A 13,241-nucleotide genomic window follows, 5' to 3' on the forward strand; every position below is an offset into this window, starting at 1 on the left:
CCCCATTCCCACCAAAACTCAACATCCAACTCTCTGAATCTTCAGAAGTTATTACAGCACCAACTCCTTATGCTGAAAATTGGCTCAGATCAAGGAAGTAATTTGGTTGACTCCTACTTCTAACCCTACCTCTCCCCTGAAATAACTAACAGCCTACCTCTCCAACCATAATGTTTAATAGGCACCTCAATATTAACATGTCCTGAAGAACTCTTGTTTTGCTTCCAAACTTATTCCTCCCCTCACATTCCCTCAGTTGCTTGGATTTCCCACTCCCATATCTCATATCCAATCTATCAAGAAAATCCTAACTCCGACCATTTCTTCCACCTCCACAACTAGCACTCTAGTCCTGCCATCTTGCCCCTTTCTTCCACTCTTCCCCACTTCACTCTATTCTCTACAAATCAGTCAGGGAGATCCTTTCAAAATGTAATTCTGATCATGTCAGTCCCATGCTCAAAACTCTCCAATGACTTCTACTACACTTGGAATAAAATACTACAAAATGTATATTATCTGGCCCCCGGATGCCTTTTTGACTTCTTCCACTTTCTTGCTTCATCACCAGTCTCTAGCCAAACTGGTCTCCTTGCTACCTCTCAAAGATGTCAAGTACCCTCCCATCTCAGGCTCTCTGCATCTGTTATTCCCTCCACCTAGAAAGCTCAACTCGCAGATTCTCACATGGCTCACTCTCTCACTGAGGTCTACGCCCACATATCACTTTTCAAAGAGATCTTCTTCCCTGACCACACCTATCGACCATAGCACGCTGAGCCCCACGGTCACTCACCATCTTCCCTTGCTTTCATAGGCCACCTGCCACCTGCCTCTCTATCACATATATCTATTGGTTTACATTGACTATTTGCTTTATAAGAGCACAGTGCTTATCTGTTGTGTTTAGAACAGTGCCTGCAGACAGTTGGTGTCAATTTGCTAAATGAATTAAGAAATCTGAAATTAACCCAGATTTTTCAAGTATCAAAGTTCTCTCAGATGTATAACACAAGGCCACTTTACCTTACCATATATCCTTTATTACAGAGACTAAGTTACTCTTTAAATTCTATGAAAGAGTAAACAGTTATCTTCCTTCATCCCTTGCTTTTCCAGACTGAAGATCCCAAAATCTTTACATCAGATTGTGATGGAAGCCTTACCCTCAAAAACCTTCACTAAAGTCTGAGAATCTCACTCTTTTTACCAGGAAGTGACTCATTGACAATTACGCCACAATCAATGAGAAAGTTCATAGGCACTAAATCTCCTCACGTTTCACTGCGGGAATTCCTCACAGATTAGTGCAAGACTGTTTTAATTTAAGCAACTTCCACATCCTGAGCCTATGACACTGACGTGAATAGAGAAACAGATTTGCAAGGAGCCAGGAAACAGAGCTTTCCTTTGATTTCCCTTCCTTTAAAATTTTACATTTGAATTTTAAACACCCCTGGTGCACCTAAAGCAAGACCAGATAACCAAACAAGGCAAGGGGGAGGGAGCAGTATTTGCTCTTTCAAACATTTTCTGAGCACCCTGATATGCTGGCAAGAACGTGGAAGAAGGGTTGGTATCTTCAGTTGGCCCAGTAAGATATGAATTCTGAGAATACAGTATGCAATGATACCTCAAGGTTGAGTCTGAAAATAAATAAGGGGAAAAGTGGTCCAAAAACTATTCCTGGGTTAAAAAAATAAATGTGAGGAATGTGAGGACGGTTTTTCGTAAGTCTATGGGTGTGGATGATAGTTGGAGTAGCTCTCATGGAGGTTTTAGATCCACCTTACATTGGCCAAATAATTAGTCTTAGTGGCTAAGAATCTTGCAAAGGGCATCAGAACTTCTAAGCAAAGACAAATGGGAAGCCCTCATGCAAAGCTCCACTTTCAATGTTCTTCTCTATAGATAGAAAGTTCCATGGTACAGTAGATTGGGAACAGCAGATCAGGCACAAGCTAAAAAGAATTTGGGTCCAAATTCTAGTTCTAGCACTCAGTAGCTATGTGACTTGGAACAAATTATTTAAACTCTCTGATTCTGCACCTCTTTTGTAAGTGGGGAGTGAAAGTACCGATTTTAAGGACTTGTTCTGAGGCTTAAATAAGAAAATGGGTGAAAACTGTCAGCAGCAGATCAGGAACCCTACATGTTAGTACATGTAACTGTTTGCTTCCTCCATCCTTTGGTCTAACCTTTTAGGAAGAAATATCAACAGAGCTCTAATCCCACAGAATATTTTTGCTTTACAAGTTCTTCAGGTAATCAAATTGCCCCTCCAAAGGCCCCCTTGCCTCTCTGCAAAGATCCCCACGTCCCAGAATGCACAGTCTGGAGTCCACCAGGCATTGTGCCCTTCATCCTGTGCGTATCGACCTCCACCAGCAGCCCCAGACTCACATCTTACCCTTTATCAGCCACATCTAATCCCCACGGGGCTCTGCACTTTCCCTAGTCTGTCACCATCTCCCAGAAACCTTTCCACTGTGTCTTCAACAAGGCATGCTAAGCAAAATCTCATCCTCAATCTCTTCTCTAAAAGGATCCCTTTCAGAGGAAACCTCTAAATATCCCTTCACCTTCTTGCTCTAATCAATACCTGGCTCTTCCTTGAGGATAATGCTTCCTCTGCAGCCCCCTCTTAAGCAACGATGAGCTTTCCTCTGCAGTCCTGGATTGCACCAGGCTTACAAGCAGGGTAGGTGTACTCCTTCCTCCTCATTGCCTCTTTCAGACCATCCCTCAACCCCTCCTTCCTCATCCCCAGTTTAAATACTTATATCGTCTGACACCATTCAGCAACCCTCCCTGTTTCTATCACCTAATAACACCTGATTCACACCCTCCAACCATATTTTAGCTCTTGGCTCACTGACACTTCAATATACTAATACTTCAAAGACCTAGGTTTCCCACTTACCTGAACTCCTCTCTTCTAATGATCTTTCTCTACCCTTCCTCAGTCACTCACTCCCATGGTCAGACTCTAGACTTGTGCCATTACCAATAACTGCCATTCCTCCTTATTCTCAATTTCATGCATCTCACTTTTTGGCTACTATTTTCTAGTCTTCCTGCTCACTCCCTCTTATATCCAACTTCAACAATCTTCAACCACACTGAAACCTACAATTCAATAAGCCTACCACCTCCTCATTGCCTCCTACCCCAATGTCCTCTCTTTGCCCCTTATCCAGACTCAATCTACTATCATTCATTATAGTCACTCCCTTGCATGCCCCTTACCTCCCTGACACCTCTCCTACTCTGATTATTCAACAGCCAAGCCCTCAACCTTGTTATATCCAACACTTCTCACTCCATGCCAGGAGCTAAGCAGTTGAACTCCGGAAAACACACAGCCACACAAACTGGTCTCACTTTGAATTTCACAACCACAAACCCTCAGGTGGGACCACAAGAGCGTCCTGCCCAGCATCCACGCTGTGTTCCCTTCTCCGTTCCTCCTCCCATTTCTAGATGACTACTTAGTATATTCTTCTCTCTCCTCAAATTGCCAATACTTCAGCCCACATCCTCCCTCTCATCTATATCCCAGAGAAAACCAAGGAAACCAGAAGAGAACTTCCCCCAAATCCCACCACCACATCTACACAACATCTTTACTCTATACTCTGTCTGCCCTTCCATTTTATTATCTCAGCATTTCTCAAACTTTTGGGTCTCAGGACCCCTTTACATGCTTATGAATTATTGAGAATCCAAAGAGCTTTTATTTATGTGGGTTATATCTATCATATTCACTGTGTTAGAAATTAAAACTGATAAATTTTTAAGATACTTATTAATTCATTAAAAAGTGAATAAACCTATTACATGGCAAGATAAATAACATCTGTATGAAAAATAACTACATTTTCTAAAAGAAAAAATGTAGTAAGGAAAAAAAGCAGTTTTATGTCTTTGCAAATCTCTTAAATGTCTGACTTAATGAAAGACAGCTGCATTCAATCTGCTGTAATGTGTTGTTTTGTTGGAAGGATATGAAGGATTTCAGCCTCACACAGATTCATAGTTAGAAAAGGAAGGAGTATTTTAACAGCCTTTTTAGCTAACTGTGGATATTCTTCTATGATACAACATCAAATCCCAACAAGTGATGGTTTCTTCAAGTTGGCTGCAAGGTGGAAGCTGAAACTGTATCAGTGAACTTTTCCCACTCTGTTACATGAAAATCCATCGGTCTACCTTGAACTTTGAATAGCTCTTTTACCCAGGCATGATTCTTGTAATACCGTGTACTGTTCATCTGGAAAATGTGTTTCCCTAAGTTATGCAGCTCTTCCAAATGCTGGCACATTTCATTACACTATATTAAAAAAAAAAACCACATTCATTAATATTACCATTAATTACATCTGAAAAGTCTTTAAGTGTTGCGAAGCTGTCATGTGAAAATTTTAATTCTTTCAAATAAGTCATCCTTTCAAACAGAAAGAGTGTTGCATGGAAAAAATGATCTGCTCAGCTAGCAACTCAGAACAACTGCTCAAGCACTTTTCCCCAGACAACTGTCACAGGACAGGAACCAGCAGCTGTTCTTTACGCATATTTCCCATTTCGTCATTCAGAATTTTAAAATGACATATACTCAAGGGTGAAATTTAATAAAAATCGATTGTTACTGCTTCTTCGAGGACATTCTGAAGCGGAATTGGCATCATCATTACTACTGGGACTGTGGTGAGAATATAATGACTACTCCTTCTGTTGGGCTTGGCGTTGCTGTTAATTGGTATTAAGGCACCAGCAGTCTCACCCACCTTTTAGAACCAAGTTCAAATACAACACAGTGAAAAGGGCAGATCACGTCTTAGCATAATTATGTAAACTGTTTTGACCTCATGGACTCCTCGAAAAGGTCTCCGAGACTCCTAGGGGTCCACCGATCACACTTTTTGAGAACAGCTGTTCTAGATGAACTCTCCATGTTCTCACAAGATGCCACCTCCTTCTCAGACAATGCACTAAAATCTCTTTCTTTTATTTCCTACAGCATCAATTCACCACTCTCTACCATCATTCTCAACAGCATATATTATACTTTATGTATCCACCTTAAAAAGATGCTCCTTTTGCATCATACTTCCCCCTTCAGCCATGGTCCCATTTCTCACCTTCCCTTTACAGCAAAACTCTCCAAAAGAGGGCTTGGATTGGTCTGTAGGAAAAGGGGGAGGAGGAGGAGGGCTATCTGTACATATGAATGAGAAGTGAAATCAGCACCTAGTCATTAATCAACCCTCTCTGGAATTAAAAAGAAAAATAAACCCAGGCACCTGACATTCCTAAAGGTTTTCTAATATACCAGCGACATAACACAAACCTTTTTAAGAATTCTTCTTAATTTACTCCTTGCAGACAGTGTCTAGCCACCACATTGCACGCATCCCCCTATGATTTCAGACATCAAATATTAACACAAAGTGAGTAATGCAAAAAGAAAGGGGGTTAATCAGACATCATGAGAGAAAGAAAAAATAACACTGATTCAATGAGAGCTGCTAATGAGGCTTTCTGCTTTGGTAGATTAATTTGGGAGTCTGATGACTAAGAAGAAAACTTACGCTTCTCAGGTGACTGCTGTTGATTATTATCAAGTTTTTTTTACATTAAAGAGATACCTTTGCTTAATTCCATAGTTTATGAATTTCAGGTGTTTATCTGAAATCTGTCCACCCTAGTAGTGTAGAAAACTTTCCTCATTAGCAAATTGAAAGACCTCCCCTTATTGATTCTGGATTATATTTGAGAGATGATGAGCATTTCAGACTGTTAACGGCTGATGTTTAAATACATTACCCTAATACTCTTTAAGCATTGCCAATTGTAAACCTCATTAACTCCCAGCATGTGGCCAAGGCCTGGATTTCATCGCAACAGCCTCACCAAGTGAAAACAGGTATATAAAAAATGATTTTATCATCAACAACATTATTATACCCTCCTTCACCTTGTGAAGTATTTAAAAGGCCATACTTTTTTTCAGAAAGATAAATAGCAAACATCGGAGAGGCAGAAAATACCTTTATTTATATAGTCACATATTTTAAAACCCTAGATTTCTTTTTTTATCTTTTCTTCTTTGACACCTTTATTCCTTATGCCTCAAAATGGGAATTGTCTCAGGACTGATTCTCTGTACTCTGAAGAGGAAGGAATTATTTGTGGATGCTCATTTTATTGCCATCATTTTGATTCACCAAAATGAGGTCTGACAAGGTGGTAAGGTGGACACATTAGCTCCTCACTAAAATCAGATTTCTGACATTCCTTTTTCAAAAGAAGAGCCAACTTTTATTCTCACGTGGAGTGCAAAGGTCTACACTTGAGATGGAAAACGTGTATGTGACAAATTCATACTTGATCCTAGTAAACCAATTAGATACCAGAGCTGCCCAGTGCCCACCCGACACAGACAGGGCTCCAACCTGTAACAGGCTGAGCCCTTGCGGCCAGGAACCCCACACCTCCAGCTTATTCAGGCCCCACTTAGTCTTCCCAGGTGAGAGGATCAGGTACTAATGAAAACACCTTTTGAGCCCGAGCCCTCTCTAATGAGACATCAGTTAATAACAAACAACAAATAGAAACATGTTTGCAAAGCTCAAAGGGACAGACACAAAATTTATTTTTACCTTGCTCTTAGTAGATAGCTGTGTGAACAATGTATAAAAATTACACTTAGATGATACACAAAGAAAGCTTCATTCTCGTTTTAAACAAAACATAATAATGACAACCAAATCTTAAAGACAGATCAGAAACCATACAAACAAATCCAACAGCAAGCAGGGAATTCACACTGTTTAGCTAAAGTAAGACGGTCTGAGTGCTGTGAAGCTCTTAGAATCCCACCTCCTCCCCCTCCACCCGACCCCCCTCGTCCATTGAGGTCCACCAAACAAAGGGCTTCCAGGCCTGGGCATTCAAAGTTTCTCCTCATCTCCCTCAAGGAACTTCATAAGTTGATTAAACCCATCATTAAATCAATTAAAACAGTGGACTTGGGAAATCGAAACACAACATGCAACTAGAAAGGAGGGCGAGGACTGGTGAAATCAAAGAATATTAACAGGGAGAATGGCGTAGCACAGGCAAATTGTGCCGATCCCCTGACTCACATCGTCCTTTGAAGGCTCTCCACTGCTCTTACGATCAAGACCCCCAATCCCTAATATGAAGTACAAGTTCCTACACAGGCTGGCCACAGCCCACCTCTCCTACCACCTGGCCCTGTACTTTCCACAGCTCCAGGCATGCCAGCCTCTGCATTTCAGAATGTGACTACGCCTTTGTAACCGCTGTTCCCTCTGTCTAAAATGCTCTGTCCTTTGTCCCCCGCCCTCCCCCACCTTCATTCTCCCAACTCCTATAGCTCAAATGTCACTCATAGGGAAATCTTTCCTGACCTCCTGGTTGGCATGAAGCTCCTCTTTACTGTCTCTCACACCATGCCTCTCCTTCACAGAACTTATCGCAACATCAACTCACACTTATTTGTGGGTCTCTGATTAACACCTGTCTGCACCACTAAATTAGAAGCTCCAAGAGGGCAAGTACTATGTTTTTTTCCCACTCACCATGTTACCCTGAACATATAGAACAGTGCCAGGCACAGAGACGAGGTTCTCAGACAGCTGCTCAATGACTGACTGCACAGCACTCTGAGAGAAGCTCACAGCATGGAAGGCTGACCAAGCCACAACCTCATGAATCATTAGAATCAAGAATGCTCCAGAAAAACAGGATCCCTTTGCCAACAAGTTGGAAGTGTTGAGACCATAAGTTCATGCAGTGCACAGGTGTTTACCTTCCATGCTAGAGCTCAGCCCAAACCTACACACAGCTGAAGTCTTCAAGAAGGGGGCATGCCCTCAGGGAACAGTTTCCAGCAGTTTCTGCCTGGAAAACATCTGGGTCTAGCCAAAAGCTACTACTACAAGAAAAAAGCTATTTTTCAGGGTAAGGTAGTTGGTCTCTGTCCCCAAAAAATTCTTTGCAGCTACAGGCATTCTAATTCCCCAAAGAAAATAGTTATATAAGGGTATTAGTTTTCTAGGTATTGGGTATTAGGTATTCCTAGGTAAAGGTATTAGCTACTGTAATAAATTACCACAAAGTGGGTGGCTTAACACAACAGACATTCATCCTATCACAGTTCTGGAGACCAGAAGTCTGAAATCAAGGTGTCAGCAGAGCCGTACTCCCTCCAAAGGGTGACTCTTTAGGTGAAAATCCCTCCCTGCCTCTTCCAGCTTCTGATGGCCCCAGCTGTTCCCCGGCTTGTGGCCATATCACTCCAGTCTCTGCATCTGTGGTCACACTGCCTCCTGCTCTTGCCAGTGTCTGTGTCAAATCTCTCTCTGCCTCTTATAAGGATGCTTGTGATGGCATTTAAGGCACGGATAATTCAGGGCAACCCCTTCATCTCAAGATCCTTAATTTAATCACATGTGCAAAAACACCTTTTCCAAATGAGGTCACATTTCCAAATTCCAGGGCTTATGCCTTGATATCTTCAGGTAGCCATCACGCAGCCTACTACAGTGAGTAACCTAGAATCTGAACTAGAGCTTCCATTCCCTAATACTCCGGGGTTTCATAACATAAGGGGGTAAACCTTTCTTAGATTTCCCTAAGTTTGGTCAACAAATTGCTGTGAAACAGAGGCCAGATATTGGCCTAGACACTGGAGATATTAAAATATGCAGGACCTGGTTCCCACACTTAAGAAACCACAGTTGGTAGACCAGTACCTACCTAAAAATTAGTATTTCAATTCACCATGACATCTGGGTCAGCACAGCTGTCATTATTTTTAAATCCTAAAGTTGTCAATCTTTAAATAGTTTTTCAAATTTTAATAAAGTTATGCACTAAAATCCCTTTGGCCAGTCAAGCTAGGTCACTATGCCCCAGAAGTGCCCACTGGCCAAACGAATGGAGCCCATACCAGTACTTTCCCACTGTTTGGTGTGTTATTGTGCTTCCATGGGCCAAGAGGTGGCTTCTGTCATGTAGCCTTTTCAAGGAACAGTAGATTGGGAGGATGACTTGTGACTTGAGAACTTGACAAATGCTATGCTTCCAAAGAAAGAGAAAGGAAGGGGAAATGAAGGCATTCACAGTTTTACAGTCAGAACAGATGTACGGTTATACCTATTTGTGAAGTAAACACTGAAGAGCTGTGTGTCAGTGTTAGGGTTAGGGAAAACGGCACAAGAACATCTGAATGGGTCTTGGGCAGGCCTAGGCTCCAATACCAGCCCTATGCTACTAGCTCAGCTAGCTTCAATCCCTTGGACGAGTTCTTCAGTTTGTTCAGTCCTTTTGGAAAGAATTACCACAGTACATATGGTGAGCTATAAAATATTTCTACCCTTAGGCCCAGGAATCCTTCTCTTCTGAGTTCTTTCTAAGGAAATAATTAAACAGAAGGAAGACATGTCATATGCATGAAGATATTCACTCTAATATTACCTACTGGAAAAAACTAGAAACTGCATTAACTCTATAAGGGCATGATTTCATAAAGTATAGCATGTTAATTTGATAGAAAATGATGAAGCTATTTAACACTGTCAATATGAACAGCATATGGAAATATGAAAATTGATTCATACAGTCTAAAAGATAGAAAAGAGAATTACAATTAAAATGAACTCAAATTACAAAACATATCGATGTAGGTTAACAAATCATGGAAGATACTAAAAAATTCAAAACATTTGTGTCAAGGTGAGGAGATTATGGGTGGTTGTTTTACTTTTTAAAACGGAGGTGTTCACTGTTAATACTGTCTTCGCAATTGAAAAAAAAGTCATAGGGCAAAGGACTGAGGCCATCTAAGATTTTTCTCTGTCATAGTAAAACACTGGGATTTAAGATAATACAAAATCTGAAAGAAAATGTTGAGTTAAAGAAGGTTTGCGAGATTCTGAGAGAAGAGGCAGTTTGGAACACTGGAAAGGCCAAGGGCTTTGGAGACAGACAGTCGGGGCACCCTTTGGTGGCAAACTGCTTCAACACTGAGAGCCTCGGTCATCTCATCTGCAAAATCAGGAAAACAAAGCCACCATTTCAGATTTGTTATATGCTTTTGAAAAATATATACATTATGTTACATTGTATACATAAAATATATGTTATATTGTTGGCATCTAATGAATTTAAGTCTATATTTTGGAGAGTATATGTAAAAGGCAATAGGAAAAGCATGTGTGTTAAAGGGGGTGGGGATGGAAAAGAAGGCAAGTACATTAGAAGGTAGTACAATCATATAAATTAATGCCCATAAATATATTAATGTGAATATGAACCAAAATGTTCACTGGAAGAGATACAAAATAGAAGACATACGAAAAAACCCTGAAATGTTAAATTTAAGAAGGAAATGTCATTATGAACTTTTGAGTTTTTTAAAGTATATTTTCCAGCACTTTCCACTGAAAAGTCAGAGAAGCAGTAACATCCGAGTAACAATAAGCCAGTGCCCAGCTCTTTGTTTCTAAGCACCCTTCCCAACTAAAGGAACCCAGGGCTTCTTGGAGAAAAGAGTGATTTTCAGGTCAGAGGCAGGAAAAATCCAAGGTGAGCCTGGAATATCTTATTTGCCAAAAGCAAGAAACACTCAAAAGGCTGAGGGTGCAGGAGCCAGCTTGAAGGGGCTCCCACTGACCACAGTGGGACACTCTGAGCATCTAAGAGAAGAACCGTAATAGATTAGAGTACACTGAATTTAAAACAAATAAATCCATGCATTTATACTGATATAAAAGATAAGCAGAGAAACAAAAGGAGGTGGAGGGAAGAAAGCCTTTCTTTACTGAAGAATGTTAGACCATAAGTAGAGGAGAAATGATAGAATTAGAAAAATCACCACTTTTCCAACACCAATGTAATAACCGATTCAGGAAAGGATCATCATGGATGCTAAAACTATTGGGTGAAAGGTTGCTGGGAAACAGAATATCCACACATTCTCAAAGTATCTACTACTAATTACAAAACAGAAATGGTCCCTGTACCATGGAAACATCGGGCAGACACCACCTTAACCAAGTCATCAAACTGTGCACCATTAATGCTGGGACAACCCGCCTCCTGAGGAGACACAACAGGTAGCGGAGAATCTCTCCTAACCGGCACCTAATTAACGCAATTAACGCGAATCCAGTCATAACCAGAGAAGTCCAGAATGTGGGCCTTCAACAAAATAACTGGGTCTAGATTTTAAGACAACGTCATGAAAAAAACAATAAAAGGCAAGGGTCTATTCTAGATTAAAAGAGGTAACAAATGTAATACAAGAACCTTGACTAGATCCTGGATTTAAAAAAAAAAGCAATGAGGTATTTGAGGTGGGGGGCTGGTGGAAAGATCTGGTATATTTGAATATGGACAGGATATTACTTATTTGACATGATTGTTAATTCTCCTAAGTCAATGTATGGTGGTTATGTAGAAAAGTTCTTATTCTTAGAAAATAAATGCTGAAGTATCATGATGTCTGCAATTTATAGTTAAATGGTCCAGCCAAAAAAGGAAATTATGTGTGTGCAGATGTTTGTGTCATAAAGGTGTCAAAAATGTTAACAACCAGTCAACCTAGGTGAAAGGAACATACTCGGCCTTCATAGTATTCTTTCGATTTTTCTGTAGTTCAAAAAATTTTAAACTATGAAGTAAGAAAAAAAATTGATCTTAAACATTAAGTCGGATAATTCATGTCGCATGTGAGCCTGGTCACGCTTCCTCTGAATCTTACAAGCACGGAGGTGTAGAAGCAACCAAATTTTCCTCAAAAAAATGTTCATTAGAGGGGCCGGCCCGGTGGCGCAAGCGGTTAAGTGCGCGCGCTCCGCTGCGGCGGCCCGGGGTTCGCTGGTTCGGATCCCGGGCACGCACCGACGCACTGCTTGGCAAGCCATGCTGTGGCGGCGTCCCATATAAAGTGGAGGAAGATGGGCACAGATGTTAGCCCAGGGCCATCTTCCTCAGCAAAAAAAAAAAAGAGGAGGATTGGCGGATGTTAGCACAGGGCTGATCTCCTCACAAAAAAAAAAAAATGTTCGTTAGAATAAATCTATGTTCGGTTTCGCTTTTGCCTCAATGGACTAGTATGAAATATACCTCAGCCTCTCCCTGCACCACCCCAGGAAGGCCCTCTCAGGGAACAAAGGTCTGCTCCTACGTTACATTTTCCTACCAAACAAAGAATCTCACCTTGGGGTGGAGATAGTGAACAGAAGTAACCTAAGTAACTGCTACTGGAACAAAAAGAGAAGGTATAATCCAACAATCCTCCAGTATATTACTGCCATCTTCCTCCCCACTCCCTTCCAATCTGCAAGACCTTCATCTTAGAGGAAGTTATTTCCATACAAGATGGAACAACGGGTGCATAAACAAGAAAAGGGAAGTGCTGGTAAAAACTGAGAGCATTCTCAGTGCAACAAGAGAGTTTACTTTGGTTCTATCTCAAACCGACGCTTGTGGAAAAATCAGACACATGACAAATGGAGAAAGCTCAGAGCTAGAGAACACCGCCCCATAATGGCAGGTAACTGCAATCTATCAAAGGGGGTGCTGGCAAGCAGCGAGGGCAGAAGGCTGGGTCACTACAGTTTATGTAGAGAAGGCTAGTTCTCGGAGATTATACTTGTTTATTAGGGGACACTGGTGTTTGTATTACCAAGCGTTTGGAGCCCAAAATTCTGCAGTATTGGTAAAAAGCCAAGAGCAATCTTATACAGCTTAGGAAAGACTCATTTTTAAAAATATAAACAGAGAAGACTGGTAGGGGAAAAATAATCCAAAGGCAATTTGCAAAGTGTCCCATTTAATTTTAGATGGTTCAGACTCTATTCCAGCTTGGGCAGAATGCCTTTCTTGGGGCTATGGAATCATATCATTCTGTCTATGAGATTCATGCCATTTAATCATATGTGAGATTTAAAAGTTATTTGAGCAGAAAGAAAGATTATAGAAAAGTTATGTCATAGAGCTATGTTTTACATTTACTCACAATTGTTACAGTTGCCTTGAAAAATACCAATATACATACAAACACTCTAGTATATCTCCATACCACTCATCAACTACAATAGTTCTGTGAAACTATAAATAGTTCTTTAAACTATGTCAAAGAATGCACATATAGAATCCCCAACTGTGACAAGAACACTGAAGGAAATATGAAGAGTATTATTTCT

General features: G+C 40.8%; 1 protein-coding gene across 3 annotated transcripts in view; it reads right to left on the reverse strand.

Annotated features, from left to right (window-relative positions):
* The window catches only part of SLC25A13 (solute carrier family 25 member 13), a 192,639-nt gene that overhangs the window by 139,671 nt on the left and 39,727 nt on the right, over positions 1-13,241 (reverse strand). The window lies entirely within an intron of this gene.

The sequence above is a fragment of the Ceratotherium simum genome, chromosome 1, assembly GCF_057802395.1.
Source record: "Ceratotherium simum simum isolate JZ-2026a chromosome 1, ASM5780239v1, whole genome shotgun sequence".
In the NCBI taxonomy this organism is placed as follows: domain Eukaryota; kingdom Metazoa; phylum Chordata; class Mammalia; order Perissodactyla; family Rhinocerotidae; genus Ceratotherium; species Ceratotherium simum.